Source organism: Mus caroli, unplaced genomic scaffold, assembly GCF_978045245.1.
Source record: "Mus caroli unplaced genomic scaffold, Mus_caroli_1 scaffold_1, whole genome shotgun sequence".
In the NCBI taxonomy this organism is placed as follows: Eukaryota; Metazoa; Chordata; class Mammalia; order Rodentia; family Muridae; genus Mus; species Mus caroli.
In genome coordinates, this window is record NW_028227256.1 from 118,199,775 (window position 1) to 118,207,291 (window position 7,517).

Genomic DNA, 7,517 nt, shown 5'->3' on the forward strand with positions numbered 1-7,517 from the left:
GAGGCAGGGGTAGGGGCAGGGGCTGTTGTGTCTTCACTATTTAAGCTTGTTGTTTACAGTTACAGCAATGAAGGTGAGAATCTGAACATGAATTCTTAGGAGCTGGCTGCTCAATAGGACATGAGCAGTGTAGTGTAGGGTCTGGCATCTGGACACACAGCAAGCACACACACACAATGTACAATCCAGAAGATATGTCGAGGAGAAGTGAAAGACTGACCTTTCTATGTCTGTGCAACTGTGAGAAATGAGATAGTGTGGGGTTCAAAATGACTTCCTGTCACCATGGTGGTCATGCTGAAGACTGAAGTCAGCACCTAATGACTCCTGAATCTGGAGTCACAGAAGTATTCACTAGCTTCTGGGCATTTTTGACATGTGCATTGCTGTTCCCAATTATACATAGGCTTTACTTAATAAAATTTGGCACTCAGAAGTCTGAATGGTCAACAAAGACAAATTAGAGTATGTTTTCTCACAACTCCTAAGCATTTGCTGTAGTTGAAATGGCAAACAAATAATCATAGAAAACCTCAGAGATATACAAAGACAAACAAACAAACAAACAAACAAACAAACAAAAAACCAAACCCAATCTTCAGGCTCATTCAAAGAGGTCAGAAAGTTTCTTTCCTTCTGGTTACACTGTGTGTGTATGTGTGTGTGTGCATGTGGAGACCATATTTACTTACTCTCTCCATTTTGAGACACCCTGTCTCTCACTGAGCCTAGAGCCCACAGATTAGCTAGCCCAGCTGCCCAGCAAGACCCACAGATCTTCCTTTCTTCATCCCCATGTGCTCTGCTCCCCATCTGCACTGGAATTTGGAGTGCTTTCTCCCTTGGTCTTTTTACATGGTTCCAGGGATCTAAACTTGGGTCTTCAAGTGTTTTCTACACGCTGAAGCATCTCCTTAGCCCCCACCTTAGTTTTTGAAACCAGATCTCCCACGGAACTTGGAGCTTTCTGACTGACTTCACTTTCTGGCTCTAAAGTCCCAGGGATCATTCTGTCCCTGCCTTTCCAGCACTGAGTTTACAAGTATGTGATACCACACCTACCTCTGTGGGATAGGACTCAGGTCCTAAATGCATGTGCACAAGCAGTTTAAAGACTGTGCCGGCCACAAGCCTCTTCCGGGCTGACCAGCACCGAGGTAGCTAGGGCGCAGGGTCGGCTGACACTCGCCAGCTACCCACAACACCCGCCACAGGATCTTAAGACTTCTGGTGAGTGGAACACAGCTTCTGCTCCAGTCCAATCATGCGGGACCTGAGACTGCTTTGGTTGGGGAAGCAGAAAACCGGCCTGAGTAGGGCCACAAGCCTCTTCCGGCCTGACCAGCACCGGGGTAGCTAGGGCACAGGGTCAGCTGACACGCGCCAGCTACCCACAACACCCGCCACAGGATCTTAAGACTTCTGGTGAGTGGAACACAGAGTCTGCTCCAATCTTTAAACAGTGACAACGATAACAACTAACCCCAGAGATTACCAGATGGCGAAAGGTAAACGTAATAATCTTACTAACAGAAACCAAGACCACTCACCATCATCAGTACGCAGCACTCCCACTTCGCCCAGTCCAGGGCACCCCAACACACCGGAGAAGCTAGACCCGGATCTAAAAGCATATCTCATGATGATGGTAGAGGACATCAAGAAGGACTTTAATAACACACTTAAAGAAATACAGGAGAACACTGCTAAACAGGTAGAAGACATTAAAGAGGAAGCACAAAAATCCCTTAAAGAATTGCAGGAGAACACTGCTAAACAGGTAGAAGACATTAAAGAGGAAGCACAAAAATCCCTTAAAGAATTGCAGGAAAACCAGACCAAACAGGTGATGGAATTGAATAAAACCATCCAAGACCTAAAAAGGGAAGTAGAGACAATGAAGAAAACCCAAAGTGAGGCAACGCTGGAGATAGAAACCCTAGGAAAGAAATCTGGAACCATAGATGCCAGCATCAGAAACAGAATACAAGAGATGGAAGAGAGAATCTCAGGTGCAGAAGACTCCATAGAGAACATCGGCACGACAATCAAAGAAAATACAAAATACAAAAAGATCCTAACTCAAAACATCCAGGAAATCCAGGACAAAATGAGAAGACGACAATCAAAGAAAATACAAAATACAAAAAGATCCTAACTCAAAACATCCAGGAAATCCAGGACAAAATGAGAAGACCAAACCTACGGATAATAGGAGTAGATGAAAATGAAGATTTTCAACTCAAAGGACCAGCAAATATCTTCAACAAAATTATAGAAGAAAACTTCCCAAACCTAAAGAAAGTGATGCCCATGAACATACAAGAAGCTTACAGAACTCCAAATAGACTGGACCAGAAAAGAAATTCCTTCCGACACATAATAATCAGAACAACAAATGCACTAAATAAAGATAGAATACTAAAAGCAGTAAGGGAAAAAGGTCAAGTAACATATAAAGGCAATCCTATCAGAATTACACCGGATTTTTCACCAGAGACTATGAAAGCCAGAAGGGCCTGGACAGATGTTATACAGAAACTAAGAGAACACAATTTCCAGCCCAGGCTACTATACCCAGCCAAACTCTCAATTAACATAGATGGAGAAACCAAAGTATTCCACGACAAAACCAAATTCACACATTATCTTTCCACGAATCCAGCCCTTCAAAGGATAATAACAGAAAAAAACCAATACTAGGACGGAAACCACGTCCTAGAAAAAGCAAGAAGGTAATCCCTCAACAAACCTAAAAGAAGACAGCCACAAGAACAGAACACCAACTCTAACAACAAAAATAAAAGGAAGCAACAATTACTTCTCCCTAATACCTCTTAATATCAATGGACTCAACTCTCCAATAAAAAGACATAGACTAACAGGCTGGCTACAGAAACAGGACTCAACATTTTGCTGCTTACAGGAAACTCATCTCAGAGAAAAAGATAGACACTACCTCAGAATGAAAGGCTGGAAAACAATTTTCCAAGCAAATGGTAGGAAGAAACAAGCTGGAGTAGCCATTCTAATATCTGATAAGATTGACTTCCAACCCAAAGTCATCAAAAAAGACAAGGAAGGGCACTTCATTCTCATCAAAGATAAAATCCTCCAAGAGGAACTATCAATTCTGAATATCTATGCTCTAAATACAAGGGCAGCCTCATTCATTAAAGATACTTTAGTAAAGCTCAAAGCACACATTGCACCTCACACAATAATAGTGGGAGACTTCAACACACCACTTTCACCAATGGACAGATCATGGAAGCAGAAACTAAACAGGGACACAGTGAAACTAACAGAGGTTATGAAACAAATAGATCTGACAGATATCTACAGAACATTTTATCCTAAAACAAAAGGATATACCTTCTTCTCAGCACCTCACGGTACCTTCTCCAAAATTGACCACATAATTGGTCACAAAACAAGCCTCAACACATACAAAAATATTGAAATTGTCCCATGCATCCTATCAGATCACCATGGACTAAGACTGATCTTCAATAACAAAATAAATAATAGAAAGCCAACACACACGTGGAAACTAAACAACACTCTTCTCAATGATACCTTGGTCAAGGAAGGAATAAAGAAAGAAATTAAGGACTTTCTGGAGTTTAATGAAAATGAAGCCACAACATACCCAAACTTATGGGACACATTGAAAGCGTTTCTAAGAGGAAAACTCATAGCTCTGAGTGCCTCCAAAAAGAAACTAGAGAGAGCACACATTAGCAGCTTGACAACACACCTAAAAGCTCTAGAACGAAAGGAAGCAAATTCACCCAAGAGGAGTAGATGGCAAGAAATAATCAAACTCAGAGTGAAATCAACCAAGTGGAAACACGAAGAACAATTCAAAGAATCAACCAATCGAGGAGCTGGTTCTTTGAGAAAATCAACAAGATAGATAAACCCTTAGCCAGACTCACTAGAGGGCATAGGGAAAGTTTTCTAATTAACAAAATCAGAAATGAAAAGGGAGACATAACAACAGACCCTGAAGAAATCCAAAACACCATCAGATCCTTCTACAAAAGGCTATACTCAACAAAACTGGAGAACCTGGATGAAATGGACAAGTTCTAGACAGATACCAGGTACCAAAGTTAAATCAAGATCAGGTTAATGATTTAAACAGTCCCATATCCCCTAAAGAAATAGAAGCAGACATTAATAGTCTCCCAACCAAGAAAAGCCCAGGACCAGATGGGTTTAGTGCAGAGTTCTATCAAACCTTCAAAGAAGATCTAATCCCAGTTCTTCACAAACTATTCCACAAAATAGAATCAGAAGGTACTCAACCCAACTCATTCTATGAAGCCACAATTACTCTGATACCTAAACCACATAAAGACCCAACAAAAATAGAGAACTTCAGACCAATTTCCCTTATGAATATTGATGCAAAAATCCTCAATAAAGTTCTCCCTAACCGAATTCAAGAACACATCAAAACAATCATCCATCCTGACCAAGTAGGTTTCATCCCAGGGATGCAAGGATGGTTCAATAGACGAAAATCCATCAATGTAATCCATTATATAAACAAACTCAAAGACAAAAACCACATGATCATCTCGTTAGATGCTGAAAAAGCATTTGACAAAATCCAACACCCATTCATGATAAAAGTCTTGGAAAGATCAGGAATTCAAGTCCCATACCTAACCATGAGAAAAGCAATATACAGCAAACCAGTAGCCAACATCAAAGTAAATGGTGAGAAGCTGGAAGCAATCCCACTAAAATCAGGGACTAGACAAGGCTGCCCACTCTCTCCCTACCTATTCAACATTGTACTTGAAGTCCTAGCCAGAGCAATTAGACAACAAAAGGAGATGAAGGGGATACAAATCGGAAAAGAAGAAGTCAAAATATCGCTTTTTGCAGATGATATGATAGTATACATAAGTGACCCTAAAAATTCCACCAGAGAACTCCTAAGCCTGATAAATAGCTTCGGTGAAGTAGCTGGATATAAAATTAACTCAAGCAAGTCAATGGCCTTTCTGTACACAAAGGATAAACAGGCAGAGAAAGAATTAGGGAAACAACACCCTTCTCAATAGTCACAAACAATATAAAATACCTTGGCGTGACTCTAACTAAGGAAGTGAAAGACCTGTATGACAAGAACTTCAAATCCCTGAATAAAGAAATTAAAGAAGATCTCAGAAGATGGAAAGACCTCCCATGCTCATGGATTGGCAGGATCAACATTGTAAAAATGGCTATCTTGCCAAAAGCAATCTACAGATTCAATGCAATCCCCATCAAAATTCCAACTCAATTCTTCAATGAATTAGAAAGGGCAATCTGCAAATTCATCTGGAACAACAAAAAACCTAGGATAGCAAAAACTCTTCTCAAGGATAAAAGAACCTCTGGTGGAATCACCATGCCTGACCTAAAGCTGTACTACAGAGCAATTGTGATAAAAACTGCATGGTACTGGTATAATGACAGACAAGTAGACCAATGGAACAGAATTGAAGACCCTGAGATCAACCCACATACCTATGGTCACTTGATCTTTCACAAGGGAGCAAAAACCATCCAGTGGAAAAAAGACAGCATTTTCAACAAATGGTGCTGGCACAACTGGTGGTCATCATGTAGAAGAATGCGAATTAATCCATTCCTATCTCCATGTACCAAGGTCAAATCTAAGTGGATTAAGGAACTCCACATAAAACCAGAGACACTGAAACTTATAGAGGAGAAAGTAGGGAAAAGCCTCAAAGATATGGGTACAGGGGAAAAATTCCTGAATAGAACAGCAAAGGCTTGTGCTGTAAGATCGAGAATCGATAAATGGGACCTCATAAAGTTGCAAAGCTTCTGCAAGGCAAAAGACACCGTCAATAAGACAAAAAGACCACCAACAGATTGGGAAAGGATCTCTACCTATCCTAAATCAGATAGGGGACTCATATCCAATATATATAAAGAACTCAAGAAGGTGGACTCCAGAAAATCAAATAACCCCGTTAAAAAATGGGGCTCAGAACTGAACAAAGAATTCTTACCTGAGGAATACAGAATGGCAGAGAAGCACCTGAAAAAATGTTCAACATCCTTAATCATCAGGGAAATGCAAATCAAAACAACCCTGAGATTCCACCTCACACCAGTCAGAATGGCTAAGATCAAAAATTCAGGTGACAGCAGATGTTGGCGAGGATGTGGAGAAAGAGGAACACTCCTTCATTGTTGGTGGGATTGCAAGCTGGTACAACCACTCTGGAAATCAGTTTGGCAGTTCCTCAGAAAATTGGACATAGTACTACCAGAGGATCCAGCAATACCTCTCCTGGGCATATATCCAGCAGATGTTCCAACCGGTAAGAAGGACACATGCTCCACTATGTTCATAGCAGCCTTATTTATAATAGCCAGAAGCTGGAAAGAACCAAGATGCCCCTCAACAGAGGAATGGATACAGAAAATGTGGTACATTTACACAGTGGAGTACTACTCAGCTATTAAAAGGAATGAATTTATGAAATTCCTAGGCAAATGGATGGATCTGGAGGGCGTCATCCTGAGTTAAGGAACATATTCACAAAGGAACTCACACAATATGTACTCACTGATAAGTGGATATTAGCCCAAAAACTTAGAATACCCAAGATATAAGATACAATTTGTTAAACGCATGAAACTCAAGAAGAACAAAGACCAAAGTGTGGACACTGTGCCCCTTCTTGGAATTGGGAACAAAACACCCATGGAAAGAGTTACAGAGGTAAAGTTTGGAGCTGTGAAGAAAGGATGGACCATCTAAAGACTGCCATATCTAGGGATCCATCCCATAATCAGCCTCCAAACGCTGACACCATTGCATACACTAGCAAGATTTTGCTGAAAGGACCCAGATATAGCTGTGTCTTGTGAGACAATGCCGGGGCCTAGCAAACACAGAAGTGGATGCTCACAGTCAGCTATTGGATGGATCACAGGGCCCCCAATGGAGGAGATAGAGAAAGTACCCAAGGAGCTAAAGGGAACTGCAACCCCATTGGTGGAACATCATTATGAACTAACCAGTACCCCAGAGCTCTTGACTCTAGCTGCATTTGTATTAAAAGATGGCCTAGTAGGCCATCACTGGAAAGAGAGGCCCATTGGACTTGCCAACTTTATATGCCCCAGTACAGGGGAATGCCAGGGCCAAGGGGTGGGGGTGGCTGGGTGGGGGAGGGTTGCAGGAGTGTATTGGGGACTTTTTGGATAGCATTGGAATTGTAATTGAGGAAAATACCTAATTAAAAAAAAAGACTGTGCAATCTCTTCAACCCAATATGATATATTGGCAATATATACATAATATATATACACATAATAACTAATGTGGAGGGTGTTATCGAGTTATCCTTCCAGAAGGAAAGAATAATACTTGTAGGTTACTCATATATGACTAAAAATATAATAGTTTTAGTGAAGTGTAATATCTGAACTGTCATGCACCACACCAAGGAGTCCAGGAATATATGGGAGAAATG